This window comes from Ambystoma mexicanum, chromosome 10, assembly GCF_040938575.1.
Source record: "Ambystoma mexicanum isolate Mex_15411 chromosome 10, UKY_AmexF1_1, whole genome shotgun sequence".
In the NCBI taxonomy this organism is placed as follows: Eukaryota; Metazoa; Chordata; class Amphibia; order Caudata; family Ambystomatidae; genus Ambystoma; species Ambystoma mexicanum.
This window is the reverse complement of record NC_090932.1, coordinates 326,365,504-326,384,689: the sequence shown is the minus strand read 5'-3', so window position 1 is coordinate 326,384,689 and position 19,186 is coordinate 326,365,504.

The following is a 19,186-nucleotide window of genomic DNA, read 5'->3' as shown; positions in this document are numbered from 1 at the left end:
AGTGCCATTGCCACAGGGAGGTCTCCCAACTGGGAGAGAGAGAGCGGAGAGGCCGCCACTACTGCCTGCACATGTTAAAGCTCTCACCTGGGGGAGTGAGTGTGAGCGGTCTCTGCCGTGTTCAGGATTCCAAGGCTCCTACCTAGGAGAGCGAGTTGGAACGGCCTTCCCCAACCGACAGTGAAATGATACTGCCACCTGGGGAAGGGAGTGTGTGGAGTGGTCCGAATCACTGCCAAGTTAAGGAGGGGACACAGTGAGACCCCTGCCGCTGCCACATCAGAGGAATCATCTCCCATCTGGAGGGATAGGAGGAGCGGCATTGGCCCCTGCCGTTGATGTGCTGAGGAAAGTGGCATGCTGCTGCATTGCATAAATACATTGCTAGCCTGGGGGAGAATGGAAGCAGCGTACTGGTGCATTGAGTGCGGTAAATCACGCCTGGGGAGCACATACGTGGTGCAGCCCTGACACCTTGCCACCAGTGTCTTGCCGCTGCCTGCCCCACCATCAGGACTGCAGCCGTTGAGGCCCCTGGTGTCCCCGGGTGTGGCTTTTCTGGTTTATCAAATGTACTCTCAACTCAGCTCTTGGACTAATAAAAATGTATTGGCCCAAGTGAATGGTTTCCCAACACCATGATTGACCCTATCCTTGTGGCTACACTGTCCTGGCATTTGTCAGGAGCTGATCATGCCCCAGGCTCCCCACAGACAATGGTGTGTGCTATGTCAAGCTGTGGCCCTGCACTGCCTTAATTGCTTAAAGTGGACTCAGTAATGATGAACATTTGATACTGAGTGCCCGCATGTCATTAGTAGTGCCAGTAATTCTGTGTGTTTGAAGCTGTTTCCCCACACCTTATTGGCAAGCTTAAAGTTGACCCAGTGGCTAGGAACTTTATTGCTTGTGGGAGTCCCCACCTCCCCTGTGTATTAAAGATTCCCTTATGTATTTGCCGCTCTGTGATCAACTGCCCGACCACACGGCTGGTGCAAGGAACTTGGCCGCTCTAGGCAAAAGGTAATTTTGCCACCCCATCAGCACCCCGACAGCTGCATGCCCAGCCACTTCAGATAAATGCAGTGCCCTTACATAGCGTGAGTGACCTACAACGTTCCTTTTACTCCTGCTGTTTAAATCTTTCTTTTGACACAGTGGCTGGAATAACGTGAAGCTTGTTACATTTTTCCATATGCAAGAAACAATACAGGGTCTTGTGGCGATGATGGGTTTATTAGTCTAACTCATATTTTTGTCCTCTACTCACTATGGTCTTGGAAGCCAGCAGACAAGAATATGATGTATCCTATTAAAACGGTACCACCTCTGCAGAATCCTATGTTTTTTGTGCTTTTTTAAAACACACGATGCATTTTATGTAATCATAAAAGTAAATACAGTATAAGATCTCTCTCACTCCGACCCAAACAGAACTTGCCATAACAAATAGAATGGAAACAAAGAACATCAGTCAAGCATGACCAACCCCACCTCACATGCCCAGACAGTACAGCATGGGTAGGACCACTGCAAGCATCCCCCTCACAAAAAAAGGCAGAGAATAGGTAGCAGTGTTAAGCTTCCCTCGGGCATCAATGTGTACAACACCCGAGTGGCATTACATATGGCCTTAAGAAACAGAAACAACACAGGACACAGAAGTGCATGTTATCTTCACGCATAGATGCTATAGCGTGTGCTGCAACTTTGCAAGTGTCTCCCACTGAGAGCAGCGGCAGCACTACAACTTCCCTCGTCTCGTAGATACAGAACAGGAAACAGCATGAGCATTACTGTAATAAGCCCCCCGCAAAAAGAACAGGCATGGGATGTGCAACCACTATGCAACTTTCCTGTGCAACCATTATGCAACTTTCCCTCAGTTCGGTACATCCAGTGGTGGCTAGAGAATTTTTAAGGACAACATCAATGTTTTTCTTGACCACAACAAATACAGCTGTTTAGGGGATCACCCCCAAGAAATTTTGTAAAATAATGCATTAAAATGGTGCATTGTATGACACCGGTTAATGCTGAAGTCTCTGAAAAGTCATCAAATTTACCATCAGATCTTTGGGTGGTCACATGAAATATTTCAATAGATTCGAGTTTGCCCACAGTACACAAGAGCATTTTGCAAAACATTTTCATGCTGGCCATCCCCAAACAAAGCCATGTGCCTTTGCCATAGTATATATCAGCACTGGCAACATGTAGTACGTTTTCCTACATTTTGTGCCCAACAAATATCAAGACTGTCAACTATATTTGCCATCATTGGCACTGTAAAACACATGTTCATCTTGGTAGTACCCAAAGAGTATTAAGAAGCCATTCACAACTAGATATGCCAATGTTGACTCTCCTCCTTCATGCTGCTTTCACCCAAAGCATATCACAGTCACAACAATATAGGCCAGTTTTGACCCCTTATGTTGCTTGTGCCCCCCTCAAAGAATATCATGAGGCCAGGCAGAACGATACTTGTAAGTGCTGCCCCCTTATCTTACTGTGTGTACGCCCAAAGAATATCATGCGGCCAGCGACATTAATATATGCCATCACTAATGCCACTTATGCCCAAAAAATATTATGAGTACAGTCACGACAATGTATGCTAGGGTTGACCCCCTTTATCTTTCTGCTCGTGCCAAAAGAATATCGGACAGCCGGTCACAACAATAATATATTTCCATGCTGACCCCCTTGGCTGTCATGCTTATTTTGCCCAAAGAAAACCTTGATGCTTAAGTAAATGTATGCCAGCATTTGTATAGTAAATCACATTGTCAGGCTGGTTTTGCCCGTTCTCTAACACCTTTGATTTTCTCTGCCCAAGTTCTAATAGAACAGCAGTTTCAGAATTTTAGGAAACACTGGATCAGGAATGTGCTGGGAATCAAAAGTGGCTGCGGACATGTTTTTCATAGGGGTCCCATATTACACTGTACACACTAAACCCCTCTGAATAGGGCTTTAGGGTTCTCGTATAATAACATGTAGAGAAATTAGTCTAAATAGTGATTTTTAATTTTTAAGCATATGTGTCCTATTTAGGATTACAGATTAGAAAATTGTAGCCCAAAACTTTCATATAACATTTGTTAAGAGTGAGGGACAACATATAGGAGGTTTATAACAATTTTCGATAGCATGCAGAAGCCCACCTGGAAATCTCCAGAGTTCCCTGGAGGTCACGCCAGCACTGCACTGGATGCTTTGATGAACCATTTGTCTGAGAAAACCCTCTCCAACTATTAATTCAAAGCAAACATCAGTAATCTAATCTTGGCTAAGCAAGTGAGCTTCTCATTGAAGACTTGCCTAAGCCAACAGTTTTGGATTATGTCCAGGTGTAGAATAGGCATTTGCCAGACACTGCCATAATGGAACTATTTGGTGATAAAATGGCAACAGTTGGCAAATGGGGGGAGGTGGGGAGTACCTGGGCAAATAATTGCAGTCCCCGGCAAATGCTATGTTGTATATAAAATAGTTGTGCTGGTGGCTTTGCTAAAGCTTGTTTTAACAGGAATCGAATGCATCACACACATTGGTTTACAATTAAGGGCCAAAAGGCACACTTTATTATGAAATGTTTGTTATATTGGGATCTGATTTACAACTGCTATCAAGTCATTACCTTTTCGGAAGATAGCTTGCAGAAAAAGGCAGCACTTTGCAATGATGAAGGGGAAAGCCAAAAGGATGAATGATGATGTTGAGGGTCATATAAAATGCCAACATAGCCACCAACACCATTCACAGGAAGTCAGGATTCGTGAGTGACCGGACAGTCGTTTTTAAAAAGTGAAATGAACACAATCTGATCAGAGAGGCCCAGATGCAGCCAGGACACCATGTGACAGTGGAGAAGCTCTTGGAAAGGGATGCAGTGCAGAGGACCTACCATGCTGGATGATTTGCACCGCAAACCCTAGCATTGGCTCGGTGTGTTTTTTGTTATATGTCAGCAACCCAATAGAATTGTTTCTCACTAGATATTGAAGTTCATTAGGAATATTCGTCAGCTCATTCATGCTTATTTTTGAAGCTGCATTAGTTAAGTTGAAATTGTATCAGCCTTTACCCTTCATTTAGCCACTTGAGCTGCTCTGAGATATTAAGATAAAAGCACACAAGCTGCAGACAGTGCTGAGAGTGTCACCTTCAAGTACTTGAGAGGACTCCAGAGAGAGAGGAAATAATAAATATATGTATACAAAATATGTATAAGTGGTTACTGCCGTAGGCCGCATTTGCAGCTATAACATTTTAACATTATAGGCAGGCACCTAACCTTGCCTAGTGGTAGAACCGGCCCTGCCCAACCCAAATGTGTATATAATTGTATGTAATCAATGGAATAATTGAAGTGCACATGCTTGACATTGTTCTCATGTCGCATCATGTCATTGCTTTAATGTTTTACTCATGGCATGGGATACTGCGATTTCAAGCCTACGGCTCATGTAGTGTCACATGTTGGTGATGCGAAGGACACCATGTTGTTGTGGCCCACTCCCGGTTCACCGGAGCGGGTCCCACCAGATGCCGGGGCCACCCGGCATGTACAGATGAACTGCGTCCACACAGTAGGTTGACCGCAGCGGGCACCCTTCATACTCTGGACCACCGAAGTGGGAAACAGTTGCTGGGGGCACACGGCTAACAGCAGCCTCAGCACAGGGGCACCGTCCGGATGCAGGGCCACACCAGTAGGCCTTCTGCATACCGCGTGGCACCAGCATGGTGCTAACAGTAAACACGCAAGAGTCAGTTCTTGGTCAACAGATGAGCCAGAAGTGGCTTGTTCCTTTTATTAGGTGGGTCACATGGTTACCACCATGTGACCAAGGCACAAGTCCTGGGAGCATGGGGGTGACATGCAACACTCCTCCTTTTCCAATAATACCAAACAACGCTTAAACAGGACATCGCACCACAATACAAACAGTAATACTAGGAATATAGGTGCAACTACTTTCTACATATTTAGGAGCCCAGGTTACTCCACCCCTTAAGCCTTGGTACCCATGGCGGGTGACAGTTATGGTTGGTGTGTTACTGGTGACATGTTGATAACTCAACCTTCAAGCACACTATTAACCTGGGTGAGTGGAACTTACAACACTAACAAACACCATCGCTTGCGCCTGGCACCCCTCAACCCAAAAACCCAGAAGCGCAGGAGCACAGCTTCATGCATAATTTTGGCAGGGCCATTTTAAGCACTTGCAGGCCCGCAGGACACCAGTCCGACTTCCATTAGGATCCCTTCAAGACAGTTCAGAGTTCAGAAGCCGGCAAAGCCGCACCTGGGAGGACAAGGGGCCACTCCGGCCTAGTCTCTAGATGTTGGTGGGCAGCACGATGGCCAGGTACTGGTGTTGGATGACGGGCCACTCACGTCACTTCCCCCTCCACTCAGGGGCTGATGCAGGACACCGCTACTGGCATAGGGTGCACAGCACTCGCGAGAGCTGCAACCCTCCTACACTCCTTATTTCCTCTTGGGGTCACCGCCGCCTGGCTCTAGGGTGGCAACTGCACGTTTGGCGTACTGGCATGAGGCCTGCCCGTGTATGGTGAGCATGGGTAGCCCTGCACTTCCTTCACTGTGCATGTGCATGATGTTGCTCCTACCTGGAGCCTGCAACCAACACCCCCTTCCATTGGCATATTTTGCTTTCAAGCTGGAAATCACCGCTGCTGGGCCCGGGATCACACTAGGGCACCTCTTTTGCAAGGCACAGACTGAGAGGATGCCCATTTTACCACCAGCGGCCCAGGATGTTAGGAGGGCCACTTGCATTTTTTTTTCTTTCCTACCCCACTCTCCAGGCTGTCTGATGGGCCATGAAGGCCTGTCCCTGTGCCCCTCCTGTGGTATGCTGTGAGGGGTTGTGTTCACCTCTCTCCCACCAGAGCCTCTATCCCTCACTCTGGCTCCTCTCTCCTGGAGTCGCACTCATCAGCGCTCCTTTTCTTCACCGCCACAGGCCCAAGTAGTAATAGGCCACGCCCCGTCTTTTCAGGGCAGTGGCAGGCCTCATGGTCTCTTTGTTCTTCTCACCGTGGTCGGGCCGGGTCTTGATGTGCCACGCCCCCTTCTATATGGGGCTGCCGCGGGCCCTCACATTCCATTTTATTTCCCTTCTTCGTGGCCGATGACGCAACCTCGCTTCTCAGCACTTTAGAAAAACCCACCGCAAATGTGGGCCGCAATGTTAGAAGGGGCAATTGCAGCTTTCTCCACCTACGGGCACGCAATGACATTGCAGCCCCTTCTCCAGCTGGCTGGAGCGCTCCACAACGTCACACGGCCACCACCATCTCCTCCCACATGGCCACAGCCGCCAGTTTTCATCATTCCTCTGGACCTCTCAGGGATCACGGCATGAGTCCACAGCTCCTCCGTGCCTCCTCTGCCTGAGTCGCGGCCGACGCTGCGCTTCTTCACCTCGTGGGCACCAGGTAGCCTCTGCTCAACAAAGCACAATGGCCCTGGACCACCTGCCACTGCAGCGGCCGACACTGCTACCTGTGCAGGGCTCGGCCCACTACCCTCATCACCATTGGTGTGGCCCACTCCCGGTTCACTAGAGCGGGTCGCACCAGATACCGGGGCCACCCGTCATGTACAGATGAACTGCGTCCACGCAGTAGATAGACCGCAGGGGGGCACCCTTCATACTCCAGACCACCGGAGTGGCAAACAGTTGCTGGGGGCACCCAGCTAAAAGCAGCCTCGGCGCTGAGTGCTCCCAGGCCGGGGCTTCACCAATGGCGGTGATCACACAGCAGGACCATACTGTTGGGACAGTGTTGCCCAGCAGGGGCACAGTCCGGATGCAGGGCCACACCAGTAGGCCCTCTGCATACCCGTAGCACCAGCAAGGTGCTAACAGTAAACACGTAGGAGTCAGCTCTTGGCCGACTGACGAGTCAGAACTGGCTTATCCCTTTTATTAGGTGGGTCACATGGTTACCTCCATGTGACCAAGGCACAAGTACTGGAAGCTACCATGCTCCCAGGAGGGTGACATGCAACACGTGTGACAGACACAATAAAATGGGCGCAAGGCTTCCCATCCACCAGTTATCACACAAACTCACTGGCTCCTGTCATCCGTTCCATGAAAGCATGCAGGCAGGGTGTAGGCCGAACCCAGGTCGATAACAGACGGCAACGACGTTTTACGTCTGTTGACACATTGACAGTCTCCGACACTGAATATTTGTACAATTCTGTACGGGGGTTGACTCCGTAATGTAATTGCACACTGTACGCAGGTTGCAAACCAGCAGGCACAGTTTAAACGCGCCATTTTAGGCCCAAATTATATAAACACCATTGTGGTAAAACCGAGCGATCTGAATGGGTCAATGAACGTAACAAATTCAAAGGCACTGTGCACAGTGTGCCTTAAAAATATAAAACCATGTTCTCGTCCTCTGAAAATGTTACCCGACAATAGTCACAAGACCCGACTATTAAAAAGCCATTTAGACACGCTGCGCCTTGCTGGCTGTGCACAGCTCTTAGCCTGCACGAGTATAATTGGTGTCTTTGGAATTAATTCACGTTCTGTTACTTAAAGGCTGCTTTCGTAGCCTGTGACGGACTTTTTCCAGTCTAAATATAGTAACAATGGAACTTTCCAAAGGGAGCAGGGGTGCTATTATACACTTTCCAAAGTCTGATAAGAGCAGTGATGTCGACCTCATTCATAATACAGCAACAGAAATACAGTAACAGAAGGCCTCCTGTGTTGCCAAACCATAACGGCAGGCCGCTTCCCAATAAAGTAACAAGTAATTAAAACCGCAGAACAGAACACATTGATAGTTGCATTGTTTGGGCTTTGTACTGTGGTGCATGCAAAGCATGTATAAAGCACTGCTCTGTGTAAATATGCGCAACAGCAGTGGGCATTACAAACAACATACACGGCATGCGTTTGCAAACCCAACGGCTTGACTTTGTTACAGGAAGCTCATTCGGCTGCCCAGGCCCGTTTCCTGGTCCCAGGTGAAGGGATCAGTGAGGTGATTAGCATGGCCAAAAGAGGCCTTCTGCAAGAGGAGAGGGTTGCAGCGTTCCAACACGCCATACCTGCTAAATAGTCCTGAGGAGTGCCTTTGAGTGTGCACTGTTTGTTGGAAGCTGCAAGCCCCCATTTCTACCGCAACATACTTGTCTCTGTCTGTGTGGTGCTTAAGTGTAACCTATGAACCAAAAGTAATGGGGGTTGGAAAGCACCACACTGGAACCAAAACGGTATAGCTCGTGGACACCTGGGGCCAGATTACAGAAACTTTGCACTGGTGCAAGTGCAGAGTTTGCACAGTATTAGCACTAGGGCAAAGTCTGCCCTATTTTTAAAAACACTGGGACACATTATAAAACCATTGCACCATGACAAGTGCAGTTTGGCATATTGAAAGCCCCAGGGCTAAAATGGCCCGGGTGAAAAAAGATGCATTAGCACAAGGATGTGTGCCTGGGATACTAAATAATCGATTTCTAATTCCTGTACTAAAGTAACTTTCAATAGACCTTTCTGCAATATCCAACCTTCGATTGTACTCAAAACAATCATACAACAATAAACTCTTCGAAAGAGTGGTCATGAATCAGTTACAGCTTTTCTTTATACCTAATGTCTGATTAGTTACCAGTAATCTTCATTACACTGAGTCCATACTTACTGCTGTAAGTCATCTAGGTATTATCCCTATGTCCCTTTTCCCTGACCAAGTACTAACATGTGAAAATATGCTAAGTACCAGGCTCTTCATGAAGGTCAGAGAGAACACAGATATGCTGCAACACTTCTATCTAAAAGGGACAAAACATCAAGTGTGCAAACGCAAAGCTGTTGAGACAAACTTTGACAAACGAGAATCTGAAATATGGAGCCTGTAATGCTTAATGAATGTGGAAGGGGACACCCAAGTAGGAGCCGCTCATATTTGCACTATAGAAACCGCTCTCAAATCGGAGACAAGGTGTGCAAAAGTGTGTCAGTCAGAACAACATGAGGAAGACATGAGGTGACACACAGGATTAAAATTAGTTTTTCAGTGGCAATGCTGGCATATATTGTTGAGATGAGCCTCACAATGTTCTTGGGTCACAGCCAGACTGGAAGGGTTGCCAAACTAGCAAGCATTGTTGCAAAAGTCCTCATGATTTTCTTTTCAGCACAAGCATCATGAACATGTGTATTACTGTGGAAGTGTTGGCATTTATTGTGAATCAGGGCTCATGGTTTTCTTTGGGCAGAAGGAGGAGCACAGCATCAGGGTTTGGGGGTATGAGAGGTTCTTCTCCTCCTATGTTCACAGAGTTGTCAGCCTTGTGCATTGGGACAGAGCTGTTATGACAGGCTAGCCATTACAGTTTCACACGTGGAAGGTGAGACTCACAGTGTAGTGTCAGATAAGGGCAGTCCCGCAGGAAGCCACCAATGGCAAGCGGGTCATCGGGGCAAGTTCATCTTTGGTGACCGCTTCACATGCACAATTCCAATCCTTCATGAAAAGTCCTAATGCTGGGTTTGTTAACAGTGATAACCTTAGTCTCTGCCCTAGAAGTAGGTGTTCCCAGTAACGCGTGAAACATCACTAATTAAGGTTTGCTTTACTGGCCGAGAACTGGATCAGTGATAACATGGGCGCAAGATCCCAGATCAGGTCTTATTACATGTAATGGAAAGATCTGCTTAAGAGGAGGGGATCTGTAACACTTGGGTAGGACAGGTGGAATGTTTCAGGTCTTGCATGGTACTATAACATCATGTTCCTCAAGGCCGAATGATGTTCGGTTAGGAAGTTCATTGTTAATGTAACAGACTGAATGTATATCACTTACCTTTCTGTATGAAGCTCATTGTGTAAAACAATAGAAATAAATGAGGTTTGTGGGCTACAGTGTTGTTTGATTCTCTCCTGTGTTCCCTATCTATTCCTGCACAGCAGTATGTCAGTAAATAATGTCTCTACCACTGCTGCCTGCGCTGATTATTACATTACTCAGTGAGAGGTGGTCCCACCCCTACCTTCAGATACTTGTAGGTCAGCATTTATATTGGGAAAATGAACCTTCCGTGTTGTGTAAGGGGGCAAAATGGCCTGAGCTGAAAAAAACCCACTGCCAGAAGAAAATCTCCTATCTTAATGCAGGGCCTCTAGTGCTGCATACCGTTCAGACATTATTGCAATTGTAGGAACAAAGTTACATGAGAAAAGTGGTCATTAGTTTGTCAACATTACCGGCCTTCAAAATGTTCTTACTCAGGATTAAACTTTCATGTGGATCACTATTAAGCAGTCAAATAACTGTGCTGGCGCCAATAGTGCCCCCCAGCCCCTTTGGTCAAATGGACCTGATGGGGAAAGGGGATTTACCGCCTTATCACTACTCGTGATCCAGAGCTAATAGTAGTGGTCGAAGTGGGCGGGAGCGATCGAGAGCGGTGCTCCTCTACTTCTTTTAATTAAGTGTTACCGTTCCTATACTTTTATTTTGAAAAGAAACCGTTCCGGAACGGTTTCGTTTTAAAATAAAAGTATAGGAAGAAGTTGAAACTGCACAGGACGTTTCCTTAAAGAGCAGGCACGTGTGTTTTTTATTTTTATTATGCATGGGAGGGGGCACAGCGATGGTGTCTTTGGGGAGTGGTGCAGGCCAGTACGGGACATAGTTCCACTACTTCTTTTCAAACACTTCGACCACTGGCTAATAGCACTGTACTGAGTACCAGTAACGGTATTTGCATTGCCAGTATACCGGCGCATTTACCGCTGGTATACCGCCAATCTTGTGATGACGCATAGTCTTGTATGTTAAGTTATATGACGATACACTACGCTAATCAGTCTCTATGTATGTATGTATGTATGTATTTAATTTTTGTATAGCGCCGGTAGCCCGCGGGCATCAGGGCGCTTGTAAATAAAACACTGATACTGCAAGACGGACAACAAGTATGAGACGGACGATGAGTACAAATAGCTACTGCCTAAAGAAGTCCCTGAGAGATGGCCTTCGCCCGAATTCTCATCTAAAGAGGTGTGTCTTCAGCATCTTCCTGAAAGCGGAATGATTAACTTCAGACCTAAGGGATTCGGGGACGCTGTTCCACAATTTAGGAGCCAGCACAAGAAAAGATCTGCCCAGCCGAGTTTTTAGCTTCCACCCGAGCGTAGGTTTCTACTGGGGTTGTAGGGCACAATACATGTTTTCAAGTAGGCAGGCGCTGTGCCATAAAGGCACTTGTGTACCAGGCAGAGAGCTTTGAACTTAATGTGCTCTTCTACTCTGAGCCAATGCTGCAGAGTAAGCCTCTCTTCAGTAACATGGTCTTTCCTTTTCAGTAATATGTGACATATGGAATTGTTCACCAAGTTTGACAACTATTCAAATAGTTGCTCATTGTAAATCAGTGTAGGTGACTGAATTTAACACATTGAACATTGTTTTGCTTCCTTGTATAGTAGCGTGGAGACCGGCAGATGTATTTGTAATCCACTACCGTTTTGCAGGTACACTTGATCGGTTTTGCCTTTTTTTACATTAAGGGGAATCATGCTTTTTTATTGTCATGTTTATTTACCATTTGGTTTGATGCTTTGCAAATCAGCTTCATTCATCATGCAATACTAGTCTAGCTTTCGAAAGACAACTATGCAGAAAGAATTGGGCATTGATGAGCCTGAAGGAGATATTGGAGGTCGCTAGGAGTATGACAGTATTTGCTACAGAAATGCTGCCATACTCGTTTACCATTGCGGCCATTCGTACTGGCTGTAAATTCACCTGATTATGAGTGGTGATAACGTTTTGCTAATCCACATTCATTGAGTCTGCAAGGACTCTATTTAGGAGTTGGACAGGTACCACCGGTGATCCCTCCACTTGGGTGTAGGCATTTCCTCTACTTTACCAACTGTTGTGCTGCACCAGCATGCTTGCAAGGACCACCATTATCAACTGTCTGAATAACACAACTATTTAACCAGGAAATCTGGTCTACGTTCCCTAGCTTCGCAATGTGTGTGATCTTGGCCACATCACCGTGCCTTAGCTTTCTTATCTGAGAACATTCCTATTGCATCTACGATTTATTTTAGTTATGCACTACCCAAAGCCCCTCTCATGCATGGCATAACACACTGCGATGTTGCACAATATATCACAATGTTAACCATTTATATTGCTCATTCCACAGGCTGAAATGCCTCTTATGTCACTTAAAACTACATATATTCTGAGCCCTGGTTCTCTTCTCGTAAATTAAGTGAAATTAACAATACTATAATGCTAGTCGTGTGGGGTGACTGGGGTGGTGGTTTGAGATGATACATGATAATGTGTAGGAGACATGAAAGGATGTGATTAGCATCGGGATGCATCCTGCAAATGTAAGGCACTACAAAAAGGATCTGTAGACGCAGGTGTCACAATATAGATATTGTTTCTATTACACACACATAATAAAGTGTTTGGTACTAACTCACCGCTCTCTTCCTTTTACATGAGTACACTACATAGCTTGATGGGGATAACTCAGAATTCCACTGCCCCCAAATATGATTGACTAAGCTACACCCATAGGTAAAAGCTGCATGAAAATGTGTTTTTGCAGTGGCAGTACTTATGTATAATGAGGTCTTGTGATTGGCTTTGGATACATGCAGCATCCAATAGGGATTTGCAGTGTCAATGCTGGCATATAGTATCATTAGTGCTGGGTAAACATTTGGCCCATCTAACTAGCGAGTTGAACTTCATGCTGTTTTCAAGGTGCGGGTCTATTTGACCTGAAAACATTTGACCTAATCACATTTCATTGAATTTATTTGACCTTTTATCGGTCTAAAATGCAGGAGGAGACCCCTGCAAACCCCCCCCCCACTTCCCTTCAACCTAATCTATACCCTTACCCACCCCGAATATATATATTTAATTACATTTGACTGAATAAAAGGTAAAAAAAATGCGATCAAATGTTTTAGGTCAAATGTTGTTAGGTCAATTATGCTAATACCATTTTCAATAGTCAGTGAACTTGAAAGTTCTTGCAAACTTGGTGGCAGTCTGAAAGAACACCTAAACTCATGTGTGAGCCCAGCAGTTGGATTGGAGTTTGTCAGGCCAGTCAGTACCGCTGAACCTCTCAGAGAGATTTGGCAGGTTCATCAGAGCTCTAACATCTCTAGGAAGGTTCAGTGGCAATGCAAAAGGCTGTGCTCACTTCCTAGATCTCTGTGGGCTCTGATTGGCTGTTAGCGGGAGGGGCAGGGGCCTTGGGCGTTGTCCATCCATTAGGTGATTGTTTGTGTCTTTTTCACATTTTATTCCTTTTGTGATTCCAAATTTGTGTCTTTTTCACATTCAATTCCATGTTGGTGACAGTTTATTCTTAGTAGTGTTAGTTTTATGAAGTCCTGTTTATTTTATTTAATGTATTTTATTTGTGGTTTCTTTATTTATTACACGCCAAAGCCCACAGGCATCAAGCAACACATAAACACAGAAGACATAACACCAAAGACAGGACAACAGTTATGGCTTACTCCCCCTTTGAGAAACTCTTTATGAATCCTTCTGTGTGTTTTTTTTTTTATTTCTTTGCCTTACCTTTCCTCCTGCAATTCAAAAAATGAAAAAAGACGCAGTGAACCCCTTTTTGACAACATTTGTAACACCGTTTGTGTTTGCTTTTAAATATTTTCCCTTAGCTTTTCTTCTTCCACCCTGAAAAACAAAAAACAAAAAAAATATAAGGCCCTTGTAAAAACATTTGTGAAACCCTTAATGATTTTGTAGAAGGAAAACAAACAACCTTCTTAGATATCTATGCATAAGACATACACATGGGCCCTCATTACGAGTTTGGCCGGTAGCCATGGCGCTATTGGCAGCATGGCTGCCGCCGAAATCGCGTCGGGGTCCGGGTCCTCGGAATGAGGACTTACCGGGCCATTCAGAGTTCGGAAGGCCCGGTAATTCCTCACTCCGAGGACCCGGACACGGTCCTTCCCCATTCCCATTTCAGCCCCCATAGGGCTGAATGGGAATGGGAGAGGGAGCAAACAACGGGCCATTACGAGATGGCCCGTTGTTTGCTCCCTCTTCCCCTCACGGGACCCGGTAAGCACGCCTGGTTTTCCCAGGTGTGCTTACCGTGTCCCGCAAGGGGAACTCATAATGCGGCGGTACGGAGTGAACGGCGCCAGCACCTTTTACGGCGCCGTTCACTCCGTACCGCCAGGGTCGTAATGAGGCCCATTGTTTTTACGTTGTGACATAACATCCGTTGTGATTTGTTAAGGCCTTCCCCCTGATCTTTCCTCCTTTAAGCCAAAAAAGAGACGCTTTGAGCCGACTTTTTGAAAACTCATCATCATGGCTTTATTGCGACTTATTTGTCATAAAAGCACAAATACATACACAATAAATACAATCATCCTACATAATGTAAATATACATTTAAAAGAATGCATAAAAATGAGAATACATATATCTGCAGCTACATCGGTGTATCACATAAGAATCATGAGATGGGTTAGAAATCATTGAATAATGACTCTGTAGTTCTTTTGAACCATGTCCTGTGTCTGAAAGTAGCTAAACATGTATTCACAGCAGAAAAATGAGGAGGAAATGACCGAATAATTTGTACTGATTTATTTTGAAATGTTGGTTCTTTTTTATTACAAAATAGGTGTGTGTGGGGTTGGGTATGGGTAAGTTAAGGTAGGGGGGTCTCCCTCCAGCATTATTAATAAAAAAAGTGCAAAAAGTAATTTTTGTTTTTAGATCAAAAACGTTTGGTCAGTTCTCATTCGTTTTTTTTTCTCTCGTTTTTTTCGCGGACATCCCTTGATACATAGGGCAAAGAAACAAGACATGTTGCAACGTCTCTACGAATTTAACACAGTGAGTGCAATGACCATCATTGGTTGAGTTCCAAATCGTTTTCACACAACCCAGAGGTACGGTGCCCAGCCTACATCTAATGCATATGGACCTTGCATCTTGGGGTTCACTCAGAGCAAGGTATCTTTCATAGCCACACTCCTAATGGACCAATAAGAGCAAACAAAGAACGACTAATGGCGTTCCCTGATTAGATATTCACAAACATGCGCATGACAGGCACATTTGATCGTACCTTCCATCACACCAGTTGTGGGCAAAGGGTTGTTCCACAAATCAGAAAGATTCAACGTTAAAGGCGTTGTTTTTACATGTCTAAGCCAAGGCATCGCAGATCGGTGGTCTTGAGATTGAACATCAATCAATGCTTCCTTAAATGTAATTAATAATGTCAAGGACTACATTCGAGCCCAGTATAACACCAGCTTTAACCACAGGTCTAACAAAATCCCAAACCAATTTTAACTGGGTATTAGGCGTCCCCTTAGGCAAATCTAAGCGCTTTCTGAGGAAGGAATTCTCTATTGCTGTTAGTCTTCCAGTCCTACAATATCCCCAGAGCCATATAAAGCAGAAGACTTTGCTTCAAGTGATGGACTCAAGGCCCCATTGCTATATGGTATTGCATAGTTAACAAACTTATTTTTTTCAGAAACCAGTAATCTGGTACATATTGTGGTTTATGGAGTTGGAGGGTGTGCACACTCCACTGAGATTGAGGAGTGCGTGGTGCCTGAGGATGTAAATGTGATAGCATTGGCAGATGATGAAAATGGGGAGCGGCCAGGATCTGCTACGCACATGTAAAAGGTCAAGCTTAAATACTATGTGGCTATAAACATTGCAGGGAAATCATTACCTTCCCAGATGTGAGACGGTGGATACAATGTAATATAATAGTGCATGTTTATTTACGCCTAGAAATGGACTGGTGATGCCCCAGCTGTACTGGCATTTCAGAGGTAATTGTATGTCATATATTCTCCACATTCTAATAGTATCCGTTTTCATTGTACTCATATGTCACCTTGGGAAGCGGCTTAGTTGGGCACTCATGACTTACACATTCCACTACATTGTTTTGTTGTCTGCTCCATTAGAGGAGGGGACCACCCATATGCAGTTTAGCCTTGACCCAACACCAAACTGCCATGCCTTAGTCCCTGCACAACTTGACAGCAGTAACACTAGACATGTTTCGACCTTGTCAGTGGGGTGCTGCTTTAGTGCCGAGGCACATCAAGGTAGAAACTGATATCTGATCTGAGCACACCTTTCTGAGTTATCGGTTTCTGCGGTTACAACCTTTTAAAAATTGGCAAAATGCACCCTCTTCTACCCTTCCAAGCTACAAACTCCTTATTTTCTCATCTATTCTTTGTCGTCGTGACTACTACGCCACTCTTCTTGTTGGACTTCCCTCTTCACACCTCACTCCCCCTCATTCTATTTTCAATTCCTCCATTCCGCTTCTTTCACTGCTTCCTCCCATCTCTCCTGCACCCCTTTCCATCTCTCTTCGTCCATTCGTTTCCCAGCGTCTCTTTCACTTTCTTTGTCTTGTTTTTAGGTGCCATCGTGGTCTTCTACCACCCTGCCGTTCTTCCCTGATCTCTTCTTACATCCCTTTCTACTCTCTCTGGCTCCGAACAAATGAATCTCCTTACTGTTCCCCAAACCCTCTTGCGCCCCTCGGCTCTTCCGTTCCGTCACACTCTTGACATTCGCTCTGCTCCTCCTCTTCACATCTTTGGTTCTCATCTCAAAGCTCTTTACCTTTGATCACTCTCTGCTTCAACCTTCTTTTACTCAAAAATGTACTTTTCATTGCCTGCCACTCATTTATTGTACTTCTTCTTGGAAGTTCCGTATGGCGCTTTGGCAAGAACGCTTTATAAATAACAATAACCTGGAAAATAAAATACAAAAAATACTAAGAGATGCTCAAAAATGGATGGATGGAAATGGCTGATCCAATACTTCAAAACTGCTAGCATTCTCTGAGTGTCCTGGCCGCAGCAATCATCTGTCTATGGTAGAGGAACACGGAACACCAGAGTCGTAAACAGGGTACGGCCCGGGGGGGGGGGGGCAAGGCCCACCCAAAATGTGTAAATGCCCACTCAGCATGGCTGTGTGGGCATTTACCGATGTCAATGTCAATGCAATGGGTCCAACTACATTAGCTTCAGGCCCCACTTGTTAGACAATCCCGGCTACGCCTCGGCGGAACACCCTGACCAGCTAGCTGGCTCATACGCATGGCAACAGTAAGCCTGTAGCACTGAGTCACACTGGTTGCCTTGCTTTTCCATTTGCTCACAGGAGGGCAGGGAATGTTTTACTATTCTCAGAATGTGCTACTCCAGTTAAAAGCTCACAACACAACGCCTCACGCACAAAGCCTGCTAACGTTCTGCCCTATCATTACCGTGCAAGTGCGGTGACTTGTTCTCTGAGATGTGTGATCCTAAATATAAAATTGCTGAGACTGTTGGATACCATTCAAGAAAAGAGCAATGGATAATATGTAATTATTATCCCTAATACCAGTAACTATAAACATCTAATGACGTATTTATGGGATTTGGGTGCAGAGAGGACCAGAGAAATAAGCAACCATTGAAGTTAATTGGAAGTGTCTGAAAAGGTGGTGTGATGCAAAAACGGAACGATGACAAACACAAAGCAACACTTTCTGCCCAGCCTGCAGTGCCCAACTTGTCGGCCTGCATCTTCTTTGAAGCTCTGCAACTGGTCAGGCAATGACCAGGAATGGACAAGCATAATTCACTCCAGAAGCAAATTGGACATAAATAAGTTACATGTACACATTTAGCAATATTTCGATCTTGGCCCCTTTCCACCCAAGGAATTTGACCCTTAAAAATGTCGAAAACATTTTGATTTGTGTAAACATCTACTTATGTGTACATAAAATCATGAACCAAATATTAACCACTATCTGATGAAGATTTTTGGGGGGACTTTGAAAGCTAGTGCATTGTACCACCTCAACATACTATTTACAGTAAATCTAATAAAAGATATAACAACTTGAATTTGATTTGATTGAACAAAAACCAATTCATGGAAACATTCCAATTTGCAGTATGGCAAAACAGTTAATTTGGGGGGTTTCAATCTATTTTATGATAACATTTTCCATAGAAAATATGTTTTTCAAATGATGGGCATGCACACTTTTTGCTGCACGGATGAAGATACCTTTTTGTGTACAAAGGGAGGATAGCTCAGCTGCAATTTGTTTGTCTGCAAAGCAAGACAATGCAGAGGTCACAGGTTTGAATCCCGGTCCTGCGCTTAGAGCCTTGTCTAAGGCATGAAGTGTCACATAAAAGCTCAATTGTCTCTTGAATAATAGCTGTTGTGGGAGACGTGGGTGATAATTCAGTCCTAAGTGAATATGAAAAAACAACAAAAAAAATCGATTTAGAAAGACTGTTCTGTGACAGCACAGAGCAGTCTTTACAAATCAAACTGGCACGCTCCTGCCGCACATGAGTGTGTGCAAAGGAGCTGACAGGCATGCCAGGACCCGGAAGCGCTGCTGGGAGAGAACGGGTAAGTGTATGTGTGCGTATGTGTGTTTGTGTGTGTTTGTGTGTTGGGTGTTTGTGTGTGTTTGGGTAGGGGTAGTCTTGGGTGGAGAGGGGTGTTCAGGGTTGAAACCCCCTGATTTCCAGCTAATCCCACCAGGGACTTGGGGGGTGGTAGGCATTGGGCTGGGGGGCAAACCAATGTCGTTTTTTTGCTTTTTGTAGGCCGCCTAAAATCGGCAGAAAAAACCTCCAAAAAAACAAACAAATCGAAGCAATGACATGGAACCGATAACTCGCCTTGCCAATTTCTGAGCTTTGGCATCCTTGGCAATGCAAAGAAGATGCCCTGAGCACTGATGCGTAGGACTGTGAATCAAATGTGCAGAATAATTTGGAGAGAGATGAATTGTTCAATCACTCAATAGTGACATTGGACCTCCCAATTCTTCATCCCCTCCAGTCATTATTTCTGGAACAATTACACCCTCTTTTCCGATGTGTTCTTTTTACTCTTGTATTTATTTTTTTGTTTTACATTTTTTGCGTTTATAGTTAAAAAAAAAATAACTTTAACACAACACATCCATAGGTACAATTACAATCCACATAAAAAAATCACAAATTTCAATTTCATGAAAATGCAAACATAGCATTATTCAAAATGTCC